Source organism: Maylandia zebra, linkage group LG8 (genome assembly GCF_041146795.1).
Source record: "Maylandia zebra isolate NMK-2024a linkage group LG8, Mzebra_GT3a, whole genome shotgun sequence".
Taxonomy (NCBI): Eukaryota; Metazoa; Chordata; class Actinopteri; order Cichliformes; family Cichlidae; genus Maylandia; species Maylandia zebra.
In genome coordinates, this window is record NC_135174.1 from 7,744,584 (window position 1) to 7,767,817 (window position 23,234).

Sequence of the window (23,234 nt, forward strand, 5' to 3'; positions counted from 1 at the left end):
TGATGCAGGGATGATGAGTAGCCCGGGCTCTGGGTGAGCTGTCTTAATCTGTAATGTATTTATGTTTCAGCAGAGCACTGCAGCTCAGACATGCCGAGATGAAACTGACAGTGTAAGTCTTGATTACAAAGTAACCGGATCAGGGCTGGATTGGGCTGGACGCCCAACAGAACTCAAGTCCTGTTCCTCAATTATCACAATGCTTCCAACTCTTACATAACTCAAACTCTACCATGCAATGAGAAAAACTATGAACACCAATTTATGAAGAATACAGTGCAGAATGTTTAGTGGAAGCACAAAACTAAGATCTGCATATTATGTGATTTTGCTCCTGTTTCGTCCCTTGCTATTCTCTTGAGGCAGTGCGACCGGATTTTGCAATCACACTCAGCAGCTACGTCTAATATCGAACATACCTTCTCTCTAAAATTTTCATTAACATTTTTGCAACTTTGCATCAATTTCCTGTGGCTCAGTGTCTCAAACGTGCTCTCCGGACCACGAATAAACTTTGAACCTCTGAAACAGCAATTTCCTCACTGGCTCAGATTTTGGTTAAAGTGTAAACAGGAAGAGGGTGTGCAAGAACTGAATGCATGCAGAAACAATGCACTCTATGAGTAATACAGGCCCGGTTACTTAATAAATCAGGTTTAACACTTTTCTGCGTGTGAGTTTTTACCGGAGCGCTGCGTGACTGTTGATTTGCGTCTGCTGAACGTGCACCTATTGATTTTTTGGTTGGTCGGCTTCCAAAAGCAGCTGTCCACATCCACATCAGCAGTACACGGTCGACTAATTATAACTAACCCACAGGAAGTCATCTGCAGTTATACAGTAACAGAGGTCTGCCTTTCATACGTGCTTCGTGGATTTTTTTTATACTGTGAATTACACGATCACTAATGGAATAGTAGAGTTGACAGTATCAGCTTCTTTTTCCTTCAGAAAAAGCTACCTGCCATTTGTTTGCTCTTAATAAAACACCTCCACAGGGATAATAATACACAGCTCATTCCAATAGAAATGACTTTTCTTTCACATTTCATCCAATTCTTGGATCAAAGCACTTGAAATCACACTCAGAGATGATTTCATTTGACTGTCACATTTAAAGCCAAAAATGAGCATAACTGGGTTTTAGTTAATTAAGTTCATCATCTCGTTACTGTGTTTTGGTTTTTTATATATACAGTAAATGGAGCGGATTGCTTTCCAAACAATAAAGTCATTTTGTCAAGATAATCCATTTATTACATCATACTCTTGAGAAACTGACCTTTCGTTGCTCGAAGATAATTAAAGAGCTCAGATTAAAGGGTGAAGCGGCTGCTGTTCTTGGCTCCTGTTCAGCGACTTTTCTTGTTATTGTGCTTTTCTTTTTAAGCTAAAACAGCAGCCACAGCTCCAGCTCAGTGAGGTTCTAGTAGGCTGAAAAACTTGCTTTCAAGGGGAAAATGTTTTAGTGAACAGCATAAAGGATGAATCGAAAAATGCTTGGGGTATGTCTAAGCTAAGTAAAAAAACAATGTGAACTCCGATTTATGTTTTTTTCCCCTGTTTTAAGTCTCTCTCACTTGCACAGAGAAAATCTAGACAATTGAAGACACACAATAGTGCAAAGCAGACAAACACAGAGCAGAAGCAGCAGATGTATGCCAACACCCAAACACACACGTGAAAATTGCTCACACATCTAATTTTGGTGCCATCTGCAGCTGCGCTGTCTGTGTCCAGATGACTACTCCCCTCTCTTTCTGTCTTGTACTTGAGTCAATGACTGTCATCTAAGCTGGCAGCTTCGATTTAAGAAAACAAGAGAAAACTGTGGGCTCTGAACATTTAACATCTTCACAGGGCCTCGTAAAGAGGCCTCTCAGCAGCCCTTGGTAGAGGAGAGTTACCTTTTTAACTGATGGTGAGTTAAATGAATAAAATAAAACTGTATAATTTTTGATTTTATATAATTGTGTGAACTTATGTAGTGACAAACAGGTGTTCATTTCCTCTGTGCAGTTACTCCACAGTGTTGCTTCCTTGACTGTAATGCTGATGATGTGGTTATATTTATTATTGGTTCTTAAAGCTGGTTTGTTGGCCATGTAGTGCATGATGTCTTTTTCTGACTTTAAGTTATGAATATTTGTGGGTACTGCAGGTTGTCTCACTCAGTAAACAATTTGTATTTTTTGTGTTTTTGATTTGATGAAGAGTGAATTAGATGATTGATTGTGTTACTGTTTTTAATTATTCTTATTTTTTGCAGTACATATATTGTTTAAATAATTGTTTTGTGTGTGCTTCCCCATAATACTACATAATATTTCATATATTATCTATATGATAGGACATGACAGTGTGTATTGCAACACATTTAATTTTTTACAGTATCCCAGTACGGTTTATTGTTTATTTTCACCTCAACAAATTTAAATTCAATATTATTTATCAAAACGTTCTTATGGTGTATGTTGAACGATTTCTAAATATCGTGTATTGGGGTTTCCTTAAATTTGCTGATAATAATGAACACATACAATATAGACACAGAGGATAGCGAGAGAACTGGCCACAGCTGACACTAATCAGACAAATGAGACAAAGGAAGCAAGCTAGAGACTATCAAAGTAAAACAGGAAGTAACACACAACACTGGGACCAGGAAGAAACAGACATGGAGACATGAGCAGGGAGACTGAAGGAATAACAAAACACAATAATGAGACAAGGACAGACATGAACAGACCAGGAATCAAGAACTATAAATACAAACTTGACTCCCAGCAAAGGCATATTATTATTGTTTTACTCACCAGTGTTATTTTGAAGGCACTCCATAATTTATATAATTTTGACCAAATGACAAGAAATTGCATTTAGTCTTTTTTGTCTAATTATTTTTTAATGGGGTTATCTGTTTGTCCTGGTATATCACGCACATTTTTTATTTCCACTCCACTGTGGTTGTCTTTCCCTCCTTATCAGTATTTTCTTGCTGTAGTTTTTGATCTGATTTATTACGTCTGGTACATCGACAACCACCCCACTGTGCCGCCCGCAGAGTAACTGAGACAGGCTGCCTTTCTGATCAGCACAGCACCTTTACTCAGACGATAAACCCCTTTTCTTTTTTCTTACCTCTTCAAAGGGCCTGGACTCACTGAGATACGGTCAGGTGACGTAGCGTTTTAATTCTATACCCTCCTGTTTCATCGTAACTCAGATGTAGAAGCGTTTATATATTTATTTTATTTTTATTTAATTCATTCACTTGCGTTGCCTTCATTACCACTGTCTATGTAACTATATCCCCCCTTTTTCCCTCTGTTTTTTTCTGGGTGTGTGTTTGTTAGTATCTTTGTTTGTTTTTGCTTTGGGGTTTCTCTTCCATACATTTTCCATACCTTTCTGCTGTGCTGTTTACACTAACAGAGCGCACTGTCAGTCTTACCCTTTGTTTTTCTTCTCTTTTTGTCTAGAGGGAAGTCACTCTTCATTCTTGATTAAGGTTTCAAGTATATTTTCCAGACTTGAGTGAGAGCCGAGTTAGTAGTTCTGATCTGGAAGCTGTTTCCTTTTGGAGGAATGCATGTTGTATGGGGGAGCTTGCTGCTGCGTTCTCCAGTAGCTGTCCTTTGGTCAGGGCGAGGGAGGGGGGTTCAGGGGGTTAATTTTGTGTGTTGTTGGAGGGTCTCTTTTTTTAACCCACAGAACTCGTATGGGGTGTTATTCCATGTTCTGTTCTGATCCATCACGTCTGGTAACAGGTTCTGTTGTTCCCGCAGCTTTCCCAGACATATAGTTGAGCTTTTTTACCTCCTCCACTTCCTCTACTATGACCACAATGTTTTTTAGTGGTATTCTGTCTGACAGCCTGATAACAACAATGATGTGCACCAGAGTGACCAACTGAGTGTCAGTTAGTTGGTCACTGTGACCATAATGACAGTTGTACAGTTATTCATACTGGCTAACAGAAACAGATTTGTCTTTGCATACAGTTTATGAATGCAGATTACTAAACATCCAAAGATGGTCACTTCTAGCTCAGAAAAAAAAAATCAAAAGATAAAGAAAGAAAAGTGTTGACGGCCAAGACATGAATGCTAAGGCAACAAATGATGAGTTCAAAACCATATGGTGACACCAGGGTGGCTACATCCATCTTATACATCCAGCCTATGATACATATACATTGTGAAATGAGAGTAAAGTACCCAAGACATAATTAAAAGACAGCCAGTGGTGTTAAGAGAGCACTTCAACAGATGTAGTTCCTCTTTGCTCTCAACTCAGACAGTTTACCTGCATGCAACAAAAGCTTGCTCAAATGTGATGACTTATAATGATTTCAGGATTCATCTCCTGTCCTGCCAACCTGCTCTAAAGACTCAGTGGTCCCCCTGTAGTTTGAGGAGTCAGCGTTAATCGCTAATGCTCTTTTAACGACAACAATTTACACATATTATGTAAATTGGAGCAATTACCAAGTGGTTAGCTTTATTCCTAATAGCTGCCTGGCTTCATGCCATGCTAATGACTGTTAAGTGCTGCAAGGACCCTGACGGGGTAAATTTCTCTTCAGAACTTCTTGGATAAATAGCAGCAGAACAGCAGGGATGACAAAATGAATCTAGTAAGAAGAAACTGATTATTTGTGTGTCTTGCCTTCTACAAAGGCTTTGGATTGAAGAAGATGAGACACAGGAGTGAGTATTGAATTACCAAAGACATAAGGCGCTTTCATCAAAGGTCCTTCTGATGTGAGTGTGTATGTGTGTCTTTAGATGGGGTGGTAACAGATCCTGTGACGCACATAATTCAAACAGAAACAATATAACAGGCATCTTGTGGCCGCCTAAATCGCACAAGTCTGATGATGGATCAGTTGTACCACAGGTGGGCGATGACTCAAGGGTTTGGAGGACTTAATTACCTCGGTGGTGGTGCATGTGCTGACTGCATGTTGCAGTGGTAATTCAATCTGCAGCTCTGCTAATGCTCGCAGCTTTTTACAATCGTCAGTTCAATAATAAGGAGCTTTACTTCACAATGAGACTGATTTGTCTATTTTTTAGAGAGCCGCTTTGACAATATGACGATAAAGCAAATATAGAGCTTGTGTGAGCAGATTAGAAATGTAGTCTTTGACTTTGATGAGCTGGGACAGCTTTGGTAATTATTTCCTGCGCAATATTTTGTTTGTTTGTTTTTTCTTTTTTTTTTGCAAAATGCTTTTTTTCTTTTGTATTTAAAATCCAGGCTGATTTACTGTATTATAAACCAAATACATGAGCAATTGTACTGTAATTAAACTTAAGAGACCTTTTTTCCTCTGCAGAATTGCATTTTTACAATAGCTTGCAGTCAGTTGCAGTTAAAAAAACTAGGTCACATTAGCTACAATCAGAGTCACAAGTTTACTTATGTTACTCTTGAGGTGACGACCTGGTGTTGTGGTGGTGGTGGACAGTTGTTGACCTGTTATATTTTTTACCCTCTGGTCATATCTATGATTAGGTCAAAGTCTGTTTTACATGCTGGTTGGAAGGAGGTCAATATAAAGGATTGTGCAGATTAACAACAGATAGATAAGGTGATGCTAAAGTTGTAAAGAATGATGCAGCTAGCACTTTACTGCCAGAAAATAAACATGCATTGCATGATAAATTAGCTTTGACCTAAAACAGATGTTTAAGTCACATGTTGCATACCAATGTGGTCACCTCCGTGTTTAATGTCCCCTATGTACCTGTTATCTGGGACAAACCAACCCTTTAGCTATTAATACAGACAAAAACAAATATCTGCTTGTTTGGTTGATTCCTGATTAATTGCAACTGCAACACAGTTATGTAATGCTAAAGATGCTTTGATAAGCTTGACATCATGCGCTACCACAATATGATATAATTTTCTGCTAAATTCATGGGATATAAAAGGTTCACGAGTTCAAAGCACAATGAAGCACTGTTACATTTGTGACATACCAAAATTCAAGATAAGGGTGTAATGCCAGTAAAGCGGTATTTTAATTCAGTTAAGCAGCCTATATAAAATATAGTATATGCCTAAGCACTGTTGGGTTTAAACGGGTATTTCGCTTAGTTGTAATGGAAAAACCCACTAAATGGAAGAGCTGTCATTTTGTTTAGCATGCCATTAGTTATGCAGCCCAACCTTGAAGGTCATGTTTAGAACAGCCATGGTTTACTTTAACAGCACATGTGTTTTTTTTCCAGAAAACCCACTGATATCATAAGTGCTGTGAGCGAGTGCAACTTCATCTTTTAATAATTCTGCTGGCATTACTTACCCTGTGTCACAATGCTAAACGTTAGTCTTAGCTTAACTATGAAAATTAGCTTGAACAGTAAAAGACTCTTAGTTTCTAATCTTTATATGTTTATTTAGGCTGTGCTCTAACAGTTAGACTATAAACACTTGTAGCTGTTGGCATGATGACATTGTTTATATAATTTGGATTATTTCTTTATCTTGTCCAAGGTCCATGTCATCATTGTAAATTGTTTAAGCTGTACATTATTTTATGTTATGTTATTTTATGTAGTTAAAGTTTTGGTGCTTTTATTTTGAAAGTCAAGCATGCTTACAAGTCACACTAGTTTCCTTTTTGGGAAAAAGAAAAGGAGAAAAAAGGGGAAAACACCTGTAAGCCCGCAGCAAGAATGGTCTTTATTGAATGTCATGTTAAGTGGGATGGACTTTAACTACACACGGTTAAAGGAAACCTTAGAAGAACGGCAGCTAATTCCCTTTTTGCAGCATGCAGCCAACGAGGTATTTATCGATTTATCGTGTTTTGTTGTACAGTGTTATTTTTGGTGCTGTGTTAATGCTGTCGTGGCTTTGAGAGAGAAGTCTTCAAATAAACCAGTGACTGAAAACCACTCTGCCTGTGCTTCGAGGGAATTATAACACTAAAATGAATTGTAATTATTAAAAGTAAAAGAAAAGCTTCTTGTCTTCTTTAGGTTTCTTGAAGATGTTTCACCATCCAAGAAGCTTCTTCAGCTCTAAGAGCAACTAGTGAAGAGCCCCAGGTTTTAAGCCCTATTGGAGTGTCCCCAAGACGGTCATGGACCCCTTATTGATCACAAGAGCCAAGGTGTGAAAATGGGTGTAGGTCACAACCAGCCAAGGTTTCGGGTGAGCTCATTGTGAAACCTGGCCCCACCCTATCATGTGATTTCCTGAGTTCAGAAGGCCCAGGATGTGAGTGGGCGTTAAGGCTTCTGGGAAGGGATCTCAAAACTGGATTATAGATGGCAGAGAGTTGGTGTCGTCACCCACCGCCTCTGTTCAAAGATGGTCACTCACAGTGGACATAAATGGCTTCTTTCACTCCTCTTTCAAACCATCTGTCTTCACTCTCCAAAATGTGAACATTGGCATCCTCGAAAGAGTGACCTTTGTCCTTTAGATGCAGATAGACAGCCGAGTCTTGTCTTGAGAGACCAAACAACCACTTTATAAACGCATGACTCAACATAGAAGAGCCACCTTGATGGAAGAAGAGGCTTCTCTGATGAGAGGTGCAACTTCTTCAAGGAAACTTAAAGAAGTTCAGACGCTTTTCTTTCCAAGCTCCTTTGACTACGATGACCTGGATGACTGAGAACCTTTACAGATATAATCAATCAATCAATCAATCAATCAATCAATCAATCTTTATTTATAAAGCACTTTTCATACAAAAAATGTAGCACAAAGTGCTTTACATAGTTAAACTTAACATAGTTAATGCTGACATCAGCAAAAATTATCTATGAAAACAATGCCAATGTCATTGTTGGGGATTTCCATACTATCATTGCCGACGTTAGCTGACTGCTGATTTCATCAGGATAACATCAGCTCACATGACCTATGAAAACTGCTCATGTCATCGTGCTAAACATGACGTTTCAGTATCGCCCTTAACCTCCGGGAGGAGTTTAATTCTTGTTAGAAAAGTAGTTTTACTTATAATGGAGAATGCTCACATTTTCATATTACCTGTTTCTAAATAATAATAAAAAACTGAATGATACATATAAATGCATTCTTCTTAAATGCAATATCTGCAATGTTATGGGATTCGCTGGCAGCACGTGTAACAGCTTAAAAAACAACAAGTATTCAGTTCACTAGGTCAAGTCTCCACCTGTTTGTTTTTCTGGTTCTCTCTGCATGTTTTGGTAATTCTTGAATATTCCATCTAAATGATTGTTTGTGATTAATCAGTAACTTTTAGTTTGGCACTCAGCCATCAGTAAATAACTGCAGACGGAGTGTTTTGCAGGCGGGGCCAGGATATCCTACTACCCACATGCTGCATGTTTACATGTGCAGAGAAAGGTTGACCGTGACTGTTGTAGCACATTCTTGTGTAAATCAGCATATTGCCATGCTGTGCATCACTGGTAGTAAAAATGCACAATCATTGAAGTTTACTACAGGTCAGGCTGACACCGACACGTGGTCTTGAAGTGTCACCTCTCCTCCTGACAGCTCCAGCCTTGTCTTCTTTCAGCGCGCTGGCTTTCACGATGACTGAGCGTCTCTTCAGTATCTACTCTCAGCTGTTGTTAGTGACTTGACAGTTATTAACTATAAAAGCTGCTGTCCTTGAATAGACACACACGCTGTTAACTCCTCTGCTTGCTGCTGCCAGGGGCAACCAGAAAAGAGACACTACAGAACTTACATAAGCTTGAGTTCAGTGATTATACTTTGCAAGGCAGGCTTTGTGTTGCATAGGTATTATTTGAAGTACTGTATTATAATAGCTCGAGTGCTCCCTGTTACACTTGGGTATTATAATATAGACTCTCTAAAGTGCTCTTTACTTTAACTTGTCTCTGGTTTTTGATCCTGAAATTGAAACTGTAACAAGATTGCTATTTTGAAAATGGCGTCCTTTTGCCGACGGCAGTTTTACACCATGCAGATCATTAAACGTTTAATTATTTTCCTTCCCCATAATCTATCATTGCTTTACTCCAGTTTGCTACCTCATCTTGAGCCACCCCTCACTTCTTGAGCCAGACTTTCTTGATCTTGTGGATTATGTCTTCGAGTTTTCTGAGGGTCTTTTAAAGTTGAGTATTGGTAATTAGTGTACTTCTTCTGTTAGGGTTTTTTTTTTTTTGCATTATTCTTTTGCTTATTTTGTATTGTGCATTTTGAATCCCTATCAGGTGAGTTGTATTGTGTTGTGAGTTTATGTTACATGTCCATATCATCTGATAAAATACAGCTAACAAGTTAACAAACTGTTCCTTTTCTTATTAGAAACAGTACTTCAGCCGGGCCTTTGATTGACCCTTCAAATCAGACCTCAAGCCTGTTTCTCTAATCTCTATGCATCTACTTCCCATCATATGCTCCGTTCACTTATGCAAGTCACAAGATACCAATGAAATAATGTTGCCTGCTTAACAGGAAGGAGTGGTCTGTGAAAAAGGAAATTTTTAAGTGTCTGAATTTTAAGGATGGTCCACATAATTTTACAATGCTTTGCGGTTTGACTAATGCTGCACTGCCTTCTTCTGCAATGAAACTAAATTAGAGATTTAGTGCAGATACTCACATTAATATGCATCAAGTACAGATTAGATATATATAAGGAGATATATCTTATAAGGATTTCTTGTGATATTGAAATCTGTATCTGAATGCAATGTTTTCACCCACAATGCAGAGATAACACTGAATAGACCAATAACAAGCATCAGCTCTGTAGCCACTATAAACTGAAAGCAAGTTTTTTTCAGCAAAGTTTTCTCTAAGCTAATCTTTATCATTCTCAGTGGAAAACCAATAAAGTTGTACAGAAGTGTGTCTTTCAGGTGCAAGTTTAATGATGTTTCACAGCAGTTCTGAGAGTGTGAGTACGGAGAAATGTGTGAAATTAATCAAATGTTCAGCATTTCACATTAACGTGTTCGTGCTAATGCTTCGGTTCTACCTGCTCCTGTCACTGCATGCATCAGCGACCTCGTCAGCAGTCCACTTTAATGGTGCACTGAAACAGGCTGCAGAGAAATGGAGGCACGCTGAATTCTGTGAAGTAAAATAGGGAGAAAAGTTCTTGGAAAATAGTATCCTGAATGCAGTTAAGACCAGATCTGGCCGGACAAAGACCAACCTGCTGGAAGGCTTTGGAAAATGTACCTAGATTTTGTACTTTCTGAACTTTTAACTCCTGTTTCATGTGTTTTTCAGCTTTTTCTGTTGATAAAGAGTCCATCTGCATTGCCATTCACACTACACCAAAGTAGTTAAGCAATAGATAAACAATTAAATGACAGAAAAGTTCCTGTTTTACACTAGAAATTCGTGTTTTTATAATAGTGGGTGTACAGTTTCTTTGTTTAAAAAAAACCTTATCTTTCATAAATGGAGGACAGTTTGTACTACCAGATGCTTTTCTGTCTTTTTACACATTAATCATGTAAAGAAACTGAGACAAACTCACGAAACTGAACTTGTTTGTTTCATATTAAAATATACACATTTAGTTCAATGAGGGCAGTTTCACATGTCAGGCCCACTCAAGATCAAAGTGGGCTGTATGTGGCCCACAACATAAAATGAGTCTGACATCCCTGATTTAGAGGCTAATAAAATATCCAGCTTAACTACATACAATGGAATCGCTGAGGTGCTATGATTTCTTTGTTGACAGAGTTCAGGTTTAACCTGTGAATCATCAATAAAAACAGCCAACTGGCAAACAAATCTCCTCCCTTGCAGATGGAAAACCTGGAGACGGGATGGACTGACCAGGATATGACACAAAAAGAAAATAAGAATCCTTGTGGCTTTTATTTGACATCTGGAGAACATCTGGGGCACAGCAATTATTTATACAACATATATAAAAGATTTATACTAGAAAGGAAAATAATAAAAAGTCAAAATTACTTTGATTTCTCTGAAATAATTATGAAATAATTTATGAAGATGTAAATGACGCCAAGCTTACTCTGCATCTACTTTCAAAACAAACATGTTAAAAGCATTTTCCTCAAAATATCTGAAAAGCTAAAAAGCTTAGTTTTAGTTATTTTGTTTTTTATGGATTTAAATGATACATTTCTGACATTCATGTTTGTTCCTTTGGACTTTAACTGTTAATGAGAATGAAATAACAGTGTGAACTGAGTGGAAGAAATATAGCCTTCCCCAGTATCCTTAAACAAGTTTTAATGGGTCCTTTTGCATCTATATTAATATCCATTTTATAACACTTAGAGCTGCCAAAAGATCCGTTTTTGACAACTTTTTAACCATTAATTAATCAGTAGTTGTGGCAACAAACCTGACTTTGGGGAGTGCCACAAAATACAAGCTAGCATGTAATTGTCAATCTGAGTTACTATAACCTGCCTGTAGTTGCTGCATGTCTACAAGTCACTTTGCAACCCATCTCATATACAGTAATTGAATCAATGACTTGTTGTAATGTTGACTGACAGGTGTCCAGATACAGGAAGCTGGAGCCAAGTGGCACCTGCTGGGCCTCGACTTTGCTACTTCAAGTTATTAAACTGAACGTCATTACTAGATTTTAGTTATCCGGTCGTTAAGTGATGACGTGACGAATCCTACTTCCGGGTCTAAAGTAGTCTGCGTTTAATATGGCTTTTGTGTTGTTAACATGTTTAATGTTTTGTATTTTCTTCTATTTAATCTCAAAAAGCTCCTAAAACAGTCAGTGATCACTGTTGACCTCCCTCAGCTTTTATTACCGCTAATCATTTATTTAAGGTCACTTTTTAAAACCTTAGAATGTAACTACAGCACAGCCCATGCAGCAGTATATGAATGACTAACCTCGTATTGTGGATGGATTATCTCAGTTGTTCTCCTGGCTGAAGTTTGGTCCTTTTACAGCATCCTGGATGCGATTACATTTGTTCCTGACCACCGAGAACACTCACGTTAACTTTTATCGAGTGGAAAACAGTGGCGCGATATGGCAGCCTCGCTTCTGTCAGTCTGCCCCAGGGCAGCTGTGGCTAAAACCGTAGCTTGCCTCCACCAGTGTGTGAATGCGAGAGTGAATGAATAGTGGCATTGTAAAGCGCTTTGGGTGCCTTGAAAAGCGCTATATAAATCCAATCCATTATCCATTATAAAACAAGTTAGCTTGTTTATATTATGCTAACATAGCTGTGTCGCTAGCGGTCACGTAACACAGCGGTCCCCAACCCCCAGGCCACGGACCGGAGTCATTTGGTACCGGGCCGCGAGAGTGAGACTCGGGTGTGAAATGCATGGTTTTCAGGGTTTTTATCAGTTTTTAGCATTATTTTGTTATCGTTTTTTTTACGTTAACTCGGTTTTCCTGGGTCTTTTCACGTGTGTTATGAATAAATCTTCTTTTTTTCGGTACCAGTACTAGTTTTATTTTGTTGTATTTATCTGTGACACCTTAAAGGCCGGTCCGTGAAAATATTGTCGGGCACAAACCGGTCCGTGGCGCAAAAAAGGTTGGGGACCGCTGACATAACACATTATTATATACCAGCTAGCCAAACTTCAGTAACCCTACAAACGTCACTGCTGTTTAGTTTTCTGTCTTCATTTATGCTGGAAGTGATAACAGAGCTGTACGTTTTAATTTGTTTCCAAAACCCCGCAGTCAGGACATGCTATATTGTATTTAGATAGAAGCTAGCGAGCTAACTTCCTGCTAACTTCTAACTTCGTTAAATGTCATAAATTCTGTTTTCATGGATGCCTGGATGTTAAACTCAATTGTTACACCTGGTAGAGCAGAACGCTGATCATTTAATTAAAGATGAAAGACTTTAGACAGTTTTCAACTCTCAGTAATGCCATAGTGATCGTTTGATATATGGACCTGCAGCGGAGTTTAGACCCAGACACGGCTAGTGACGTCAGACTTAATGACTGGATTGGTGCCTTTTGGAGCATTGTTAATAGATCATGTGATTCCTTTTAGGGCTTGTTGTGAGATCAAGACTATCCAATAATTTTGTGGTTTAGTTTCAGCGAGTGAAATTCTGTTACTTTATTAATTTGTTACTTAAAACTACTTAAAAGATATTTTCAGTAGGGAACTCAAGTCACTTAGTTGCAAACTGGTTGTTGACTGGGTTGTCATGTTGTTGTACTGTAGTTAAATGTTTATATAAAAGTAAAGTCATCATTCTGCAGCAACTAAGTCCTCATTTGTGGAAGTGTTTTTGTTTCAGATCCATGAGGTTCTAGTTGGATTCTGAATGCAGATATTTGTAATTTTGTTTTGTTTTTTGTACATTTCTGTGCTTTTAGATGGTAACAGGCTTGGGATTTTTGCCAGTTTATCTCAGCTAATCACTGTATTATCACAAAGAGATTGCTTGTAATAGCCAACTTGACTCCACTCAGACCGATAATTGGCTGATGCCTTCTTATTGCCGTTTTATTGCTGTCTTGATTTACCAAAGTCACTATGAGACCTACTGACCCTGAGTGGTCGCAGACCTGGTTCACATCTTTGAAGCAATGATTTCAAAGGCAAGGAGATCACAAGTTCACGATACCGATATGTTTGGTTATATGACTTATGAGATTAATCATCATCACTTTGTAAATTCTGAATTCTGAACAGATTTTGATGACCACTAAATGACTGTGATTTTTTACTTTGCAATACAATTCGTTAACACAACAAACACAATTTACAGCTCATGCATTTTGAAACTGTTTTTTAACTATTTTATTTATTTCGGAGAAATATGCCTGTCTCTAAAGGGCTTTTGTTCAGCTTTTATTTACTATAATTACAACAGACATGACAGTCAACATAAAAAGGTTCAGACATTTTTTATAGTGCATGTTTGGGGTGTATTTTTTCATTTCTAAAAAAATTAATAAATATTAATTTAACACAATTCTGTGGGCTACATGGGATCAAACATATTGCTCTAGTATTGATCAAATACCACTACCAGTATCAATATTTGGATTGGTCCATCAACCTTTAATATAGATGGAAGCAAAGCTTTGACCAAGAAGAAGACCTTTCAGACAGTTAAATAGCATTGTAACTGTGGCCTTTTGCTCCCTGAACATTACAGCAGTATGGGAATAATATGGTCACTTTTAGTCTGCGGAAATAAAAAAATCAATAAATAATGTGAATATGGTTACTGATCAGCTGAAAAACAATTGAAATTCAACTTTTCATGAGCAGATCAAGAGAAAGAAGATGCAATCAGGAAAAGAGAGCACGAGATGAGGAGAGCAACACAGAAATGAAAGAGAATGAAAGAGATATGAAGAAGAGGAAATAGTTCCAAAGGAGCCATTGTCATAGAATAGAAGCAAAAGTTATGACATCAAATCGAAAACAAAATTGAACAAATCATTGGTGACTACAGTGCGATAAAACTGCTTTATTAATATTAATGCTCTTATTCTTTTTTTCCCTAAAGGTCTTTTGTTGTGGTTATTGTTCTTTTTAGACTTGGATTGCACTCATTTTGTTTATTTCAATTTAAGGTTATGAAAGCCTTTTGATGGAGCACAGTGTATCACAGATTCATTTTAAATTGTCATAAATTGCGCAAGTGATGCAATTACTGGGTAAAAATCTGAGCATTTATGTGCTGAACACAGGCAGGGTTGTGTTACACTGTGGCAAATAACAAAATATGACAAAAATTTGAAAACTACAAAAAAGAACTGCTTGCATGGAGAATGTAGGAGGCTATATTTTTGTTCATTTGTGTGAACGTGCATTTCAGCCTTACAGCCATCATTGCTGCAATAAGCTGTTGTAAAACAGCTGCACATCATTATCACTTCTACAGCAATAAAGGGAGCTGCCTGAGAATGTGATGCAGCAAGCACGAGGCCAGTCCAGCATGTGGGTGTGTTCATGTTTGGTCTTTGCCTAATTGCATAGGAGTGTTCATTATCTATTGCTTTGTCCTTAAGCATGACAAACATGTACCATGTGTTGAATGATTTTATCGTGTGCATCTGGAGCTGTGACGCCAGCATCCATCGTTATCACGTACAAGTTATCTTGCAGTCATTATCGTGACTTACACACTGCAAAACAGATTGAAAAATGTATGCAAGTAGAGTTAAGATTGAAACAATCTCTTATGAGAGCCTTGTATTTTCAAAGAAATCAGCTTTGAGACTGGACAACGGAGGATTGCAGCTCTGCTGAAAGGGCAGTGTTTATGACAGGTTTCTTAGAAGTGCTGTACAATCAGACCAGTGTTGAACCTCGCTGGTCAGACCTGGTTTGGTCTGGTTTGGTACATTTTGTGAAACTCCAAGAGGTCAAAACACAAGATGATCACTACATTTTTTTTTCATCTATTATGTAAACATAATTAATGCTGTTAAATCCATGCAAATTTTAATTTTAGTTATTTTGGAATAGTTAAAATAATTTGAAATATCTTTTTTTGTTACTAAAAACTTACCCAACAATGTGCCTTAAATGCATCACATGCAGGCTTTCAAGAGGATATGTGGAAAAGAGGACAGCTGTAAAGACACACGATCTGTTTCTTTGTGTGGGATTGAGCCTCTTTAAAACATAGCTGTGCAGAACAGGTAGGCTGTAGGCAACACATGGACCAACATACAGAGATTTCTTAAATTATTAATGCAGTATTTATCTACATAGCTACATAACAAGCAATGAAAAGAAAACACTGAAATACAGGTTCATTTTTGGATCGGATTTTTCTGCTTTTGGATTAAAATTATAGTTGAAATCACCTAATTTCCATAACAGTTTCAGTTTTAGTCAGCACGACATTTAAAACGCTGGCTTACCTCGGTTGATGTTGCTGCTCATCGGTGCAGACCTGCATGTTAGCACGTCCAGCATACTGTCTTGTTATTATGAAAACAGAGTGAGGTCACCAAACAAACAAGCAAATTATCCATTACTCAACTGGAAATAGTATACACAACATACCTTTTTATTATAAAGTCAAAAATATGTATGCCTTAAAAAGCATCAAATATTGTTTCAGTGTTAGCTTCAGCCTTTTTTACTTACGATTGTATGGAGGGCATATATCTAAGTGGACAGAGTTCAGTAAATCAGTGCAGGTATTACAATAAAAACGCATTTTTGAAAGCAAAGTTAACTTTCATTAACTCCAATATCCTTCCTTGTTGTTGTGTTGTAGTAAGGACTGTTGTGTTGATGTGTCATAAACAGATATTTGTGTGGTTTATAATCCAAACTGAGGTCATTAGTGTACTGTACAAACAGAGTAAATACACAGGAACAGTATAACGTCATAATGTTATTCTCTATAATTTGGCTTTAAGAACTTGAGACTGTTTTAATAGCTTTTCTCTAATCTATTTATGTCATGGATTACTGTAATTGTGGTATATATCTCCTATAAGAGTCTTTTTTATTCACAGCATGAAAAACATACCCTTTCTGGGCCTGGAATGCTTAAAGTGGCCCTTTGATTTAAAAGTCTGTTTAATTGTTAATGTCACCAGGCAGGGAATAAGTAACAACAGAACAGTTTGTGAAGTCTTAATCAAACCTATAAATTACCTACAGTTTTGAGTATATAGGAAACTGCATAATGTGTTTTTTTTCTGTCGTGAACTGATATCTGACTGATCAAACGGTCAGATATTAAAAGCTGGTTTCCAAAAGTGCTAGAAATATTTCCACAGTTTGCCACCAAGATGTCCACCAAGATGTGTTTCTCTTCTTGGTTACTGTTTACTGTCGACAGTCTCTCACATCAACAGTCATCAGCCTTGACGTGACATGTTTCACATCGTGTTCTCAGCTTTCAGTTTAGAAATTGACAGCATAAGCCGAGATGCTTTACACTATACGTCACGATGACTCTGGCAGGTTCTACAGTAACTGGTCAAATAACACACTACAGCACCAGTTTACTAGTGTTGTGGACATATCTACCTTGTTACTGTTACTATTTTCTTTCTGTATATGAACTGAACACTTAACACAACAGAAATAAAAGGATATGATGAGGGGGAAAAGCTTTCCTACTTTAGAGTCTGTACCACTGTGACAGACTACAAAACATAGCCTGGGAGTTGTGAATTCTTCATGAGAAGTAGGGAGTGTTTTGGGAGGTGGCAGAATTATACTGCTTCCACTGAAAAGGCAGAAGTCTGAGTGCCATCTGGGAACTTCTCCATTTGTTTTACTGTCATTTGTTTGCTTAGGATTAGAGACTGAAACTATTTGTTTGGGTTTAGTGCACAGTCACATTCTAGGTAAAGAAGCAAAGTCCTGTTAACTTGAAGTTAGATGACTAATGTCTTCAACTAACTTATTCAAAAAATTTTGTTACCACAGTTGCCATAGTTATGCACATTTCAACAGCAGAACACTTGTTTCTTTTTGTTGTTTTCTCTATTTAATTTTTTTTTATACAGTGTCAGCTGACAGCAACAATCATTGCAAGTCAGAGGCCCTAAAATATTTGAGAGGACTTCTATGAGCAAGCACTTGGCAACAGTGGGGAAGAAGAACTCACTTTTAACAGGAAGAGACAGAACATGAATGCGGGAGGTGAAGCCATCTGCTGTGACAGGTTGGAGGGTAATGGAAGAGCATGTTTACCATGTCATATGTTTCTTTAAGCCTATCGAGCATCTGAGACTGGGCTGAATTAAGATGGCACCAGTTTATGTTCATTAGCTTTACCAGCTTCTGAAATCATAAAGTGACACCACCTCAGATTAAAGCCAATGTAATGTTTTGGGTTTGTTTGGTTTTTTCATTTTATATACAGGGAGTGCAGAATTATTAGGCAAATGAGTATTTTGTCCACATCATCCTCTTCATGCATGTTGTCTTACTCCAAGCTGTATAGGCTTGAAAGTCTACTACCAATTAAGCATATTAGGTGATGTGCATCTCTGTAATGAAAAGGGGTGTGGTCTAATGACATCAACACCCTATATCAGGTGTGCATAATTATTAGGCAACTTCCTGCCCTTTGGCAAAATGGGTCAAAAGAAGGACTTGACAGGCTCAGAAAAGTCAAAAATAGTGAGATATCTTGCAGAGGGATGCAGCAGTCTCAAAATTGCAAAGCTTCTGAAGCGTGATCATCGAACAATCAAGCGTTTCATTCAAAATAGTCAACAGGGTCGCAAGAAGCGTGTGGAAAAACCAAGGCGCAAAATAACTGCCCATGAACTGAGAAAAGTCAAGCGTGCAGCTGCCAAGATGCCACTTGCCACCAGTTTGGCCATATTTCAGAGCTGCAACATCACTGGAGTGCCCAAAAGCACAAGGTGTGCAATACTCAGAGACATGGCCAAGGTAAGAAAGGCTGAAAGACGACCACCACTGAACAAGACACACAAGCTGAAACGTCAAGACTGGGCCAAGAAATATCTCAAGACTGGTTTTTCTAAGGTTTTATGGACTGATGAAATGAGAGTGAGTCTTGATGGGCCAGATGGATGGGCCCGTGGCTGGATTGGTAAAGGGCAGAGAGCTCCAGTCCCACTCAGACGCCAGCAAGGTGGAGGTGGAGTACTGGTTTGGGCTGGTATCATCAAAGATGAGCTTGTGGGGCCTTTTCGGGTTGAGGATGGAGTCAAGCTCAACTCCCAGTCCTACTGCCAGTTTCTGGAAGACACCTTCTTCAAGCAGTGGTACAGGAAGAAGTCTGCATCCTTCAAGAAAAACATGATTTTCATGCAGGACAATGCTCCATCACACGTGTCCAAGTACTCCACAGCGTGGCTGGCAAGAAAGGGTATAAAAGAAGAAAAACTAATGACATGGCCTCCTTGTTCACCTGATCTGAACCCCATTGAGAACCTGTGGTCCATCATCAAATGTGAGATTTACAAGGAGGGAAAACAGTACACCTCTCTGAACAGTGTCTGGGAGGCTGTGGTTGCTGCTGCACGCAATGTTGATGGTGAACAGATCAAAACACTGACAGAATCCATGGATGGCAGGCTTTTGAGTGTCCTTGCAAAGAAAGGTGGCTATATTGGTCGCTGATTTGTTTTTGTTTTGTTTTTGAATGTCAGAAATGTATATTTGTGAATGTGGAGATGTTATATTGGTTTCACTGGTAAAAATCAATAATTGAAATGGGTATATATTTGTTTTTTGTTGAGTTGCCTAATAATTCTGCACAGTAATAGTCACCTGCACACACAGATATCCCCCTAAAATAGCTCAAACTAAAAACAAACTAAAAACTACTTCCAAAAACATTCAGCTTTGATATTAATGAGTTTTTTGGGTTCATTGAGAACATGGTTGTTGTTCAATAATAACATTATTCCTCAAAAATACAACTTGCCTAATAATTCTGCACTCCCTGTATATCAACATCAGCTATTGTGAAGAAAGTGTAGGAATCACGGCTTCATAATCACAACTGCTGGCAGATCAGTAAGAAGAGAGTGGCTCAGGCTGTGAATCAGAAGAAATCAGACAAATAGAAACCTGAACTCTGGTTTCATAACCACATTCTTCATCTGCTCGCTTTGTGTTTGGGAGACTCAGAAAAGGTGAAGGCATGTGTGATTTCCTGTGACTGTGTATGTGTGTGTGTGTGAGGTTTGTTTTTTGTAGAGGAGAGGAAAGGGGTCATCACGTCTATCCCAACATCCCATCTTATCTTGTTTGTGCGTAGAGCAACAACAACAGGACGATGAGCCAACAAACACACCACTGGGCTCCTCAGAGGCTGCCTGACCAAGAAAGGCAGAATGTTACATCGACAGTCTCTTCATCAACACTGGTTATTGGTTGTTGCATGTTGGGAACTAGGGATGGACCACTCTAATACTTGATCAGTTATCATGACACAAAAAGCTAGATCAGATATTGGTGACACTATGCTGCTGTGTGAGCTGTTCAAATGGTCTCCACAGTCTCCAGATCCTAATTCAATAAAAGCACCTTGGGGATGTGATGGAGTGGGAGATTCATATCATGGATGTGGAGCAACTGCACCAATATGAAACAAAGTCTTTGAAGAATGCTTTCAATCGAAATGTGCCACAACGATAATAACCATAACAATAGTTTATTACTATTAGTTTTGTTGTTTTAAGTATTCTTTTACAGGGTAGGAACTGATCACAATATAAAGAAATTTAAGAAAGATTTAGGAAAAAAATGTAAGAAAAACAGAAAACGAAACTGGCTTTAAAGCAAATTTTCACAACAGCTTCTGAAGCCGTTGGTGTCATGTGTTTATAGGAGAACAACACAAGATTTTCCAACAAGTGTGTTATTATCGAAAGGTTGCCTGAACATCATGTGTCATTTCATCGGTTTGTTACAAAAGCCAATGCTATGCTCAAAACAAACTGCCAACTGTTATTTTAATGCTCAGTTGGAGCTTTGTGGAGCCCTTCTCTGTATGTATTGTAAGAAAGGAAGTTTATTTGCCATTTGCCTGGAAGGAAATTATATTTTCCTTTTCCTTTTCTAACACATGTCCCACAGAACTGTCTCATTTTTATCTGTTTAGTTATTTAACTGCCACAGTATACTATTGCTCCTCTAAGAATTGTAGTGTAGTTCCTGCAGGTAGGGTTTTTTTATATATCTATAACACGAATTTGTCCAGTGTTCTGGTGTAATGAGCCAAAACCCTTGATCATGTCTGGATTAAAGCCATAGGAGATGTAATGTTACATAGTAGAAGGAAATCTGTGACATTTAAAACAATTTTAAACCTTTGGGACAATGTCAAAAACATGTGTTTCTGGTGATTCTACATATGCAGGTTTATGTAATATGATGGCCCCCAAGTAGCAAGACTGTTTCAATAATGACTTTGATTGTATTACTTCTTCAAAAATTCCAAATTTCTAAGAAGCGAGGATCTAAGGACGACTTCATCAGCAGATCTAATTAACATTTGTCACAGTAAAGCAGCCGTCCCAGTCAGAGGGTCAGCAACAAGCTCAATTTATTTATTTATTTCCATGAGAGTCTTTTACTCAACAGTTACTAAATTTGTTCCAATTCTAAGTATGTCTGTCCCACGATCATTTCACCATATCAAATTAAGAATCCGTGATATAGAAAACATTGAATGGGTTAAAAAAAAAAGTAGCTATAACAATGCTAACAGCAGAATTCTGTGGTTCAGAAACTGTATTTCATGGTGTTTTGGAAGATATTGTTAAGTTCTTTGACAATTGTTGTTTGATGGAAAGAGATGTTATACCATGAGTGAGTTTATGTGTGGGGTTATTGACCCTCTGAAGCACAGTGTAGTACATTGAACTGATTAACAAAGAGTGCACCATGTCTGCTTGGGCTATAACAGCATTCTCAATCTTTGTGTGAGTCCTTTGTTGCTAAGGTTTCGCAGCTTGCCACAATATATTTACATACATCAAATCCAAATCTAAAAATGTTGTGATTCTGTGTAGTTTATAGAAAAAATGCAATCTGTAATCAATCTCATGGCAGCAACATGTGTCAGAAAAGTTGGGACAGGTAGCCACCCCTCTACTTTCAGTCTAGTCTTCAAACATAAGAGAAGTGAAGAGTTACAGTTACTGAACTTTAGCCAAAGGAATGTTACATGTTTCTTTATTGTCTGATAGAAAAGTCTATAGAGTCATATGATCCTGAAAAAGAAGACAAAGAAGACAAATAGTCTTGGTTCTTCCTTGTCATTTTATTTTGATTTCATGATCCTTAAAATGTTTTCAGTTAGTGAAAGGTCTGGACTACGGCAGGACATTTTAGCACCTGGACTCTTCTGCTACAAAACTGTGCTGTTGTAATAAATGGTAAATGGCCACCGGGCCCTCTGACCACCATCAGCAGGCAACGGGTGAAGTGTCTTGCCCAAAGACACAAACGAGTCTGTCCAAGCCGGGGCACAAACCGACAACCGTCCGATTACAAGGTGAACTCCCAACTCTTGAGCCACGATCGATTATCTTAACTTATCTAATAAGATAAGATAAGATAAGAAGAGAAGAACTTTATTTATCCCGAGGGAAATTCTTTTGTCATACACATGCTCAATGCAGCGAGAGAGACGGAGGAACAGAGGAATAAGATATACAATATATGCAATAGAATACTAGTATACAGTAATATCCAGTAGGATGGTGCAAAATATAATATCAAATAACTCTAACAAGTAACAATATAACTATATCCTGAAAAATAAATAGCTTAGCTATCAGTGCAGGTGATTCTAAAAGTGGCATAGTACTGTGAAAATGAATAAAAGAGAGTAGCAGCATTATGATGTGGAGATGAAACAAACATTCGATGAAAAACTGTTTGGTGATATTGCACGGTCTGAATGGAAACAGAATAGCTTTGTTATTAATCCTCAGGAAAATCACCTACAGAGTGAGGAAGAGTTGTACAGTCTTATTGCCAGCGGCACAAAGGATTTCTTTTGCTGCATGTGCTCCGATAGTCCATCATGGAGGCGTGCATAGTTGCAGTATGTGGTTTTGCATTGTCTTGCTGAAATATGCAAAACCTTCCCTGAAAATGACATCATCTGGATGACATTACATGTTGCCCTAACACCCGTATATACCTGCATTTGTGGATGGCAGATTGAACTGTGTTCACATGCAGTGATTTCTGAAAGTGTTCCTGAGGCCATGCAGTCATTTCCAGTGTTAGTCAGGTTACCTGAAAAAGTAATCAGTAACTAATTACTGATTACTTCCCGAAGGAAGTAATCGTGTTACTTTACTGATTACTTATTTTCAAAAGTAATTAGTTACTTGGTTACTTTTTATAGCATGATTTACACCCTGAATAGGTAATAAAGCAATAGATCTTTCAGCCCAATTCTACTTTTTCCATCACATAAAATGTAATCAAATGAAAAAGTCTCTTTTTAAAACTTGTTTTATTACTTTTAATCTTTTAACTTCATGCATCAAGCAAACATTAAACTATATGCAACATTCTCTGACTAGAAGACATTTGTTTAACATTTAAACCTATTTTCTGCACATTCCAGCACATGAAATAAAATAGGTATTTGTGTTTACACTGACTTTTTCAAATAGATGCAAGTAAAACACAGCAGAAAATAAATAAAATCAAAGACTAGCGGTCCTGTTGCTCTATTTTCACCTGTTTAGCAGGAGTGGGGTAGACGGATGTTTACCCTGGTGCAGGTGTGCAGCAGCGGTTGTTGAAGAATCCGTGAGTTTCTCTGTGAATTTCACATTCCAGCGGCAGCGCACTC

The 23,234-nt window shown here is 38.0% G+C and overlaps 1 long non-coding RNA gene across 2 annotated transcripts in view; it reads left to right on the forward strand.

Moving 5' to 3' along the window:
* Nucleotides 1-1,796: 1,796 nt before the first annotated feature.
* LOC143419785 (uncharacterized) overlaps nucleotides 1,797-23,234 on the forward strand; it is a 35,964-nt gene continuing 14,526 nt past the window's right edge. For both annotated transcript variants that reach the window (XR_013099784.1, XR_013099785.1), the window contains exons 1-2: nucleotides 1,797-1,921; nucleotides 3,152-3,178. This is a non-coding gene — a long non-coding RNA (uncharacterized LOC143419785). The remainder of the gene's footprint in view (nucleotides 1,922-3,151; nucleotides 3,179-23,234) is intronic.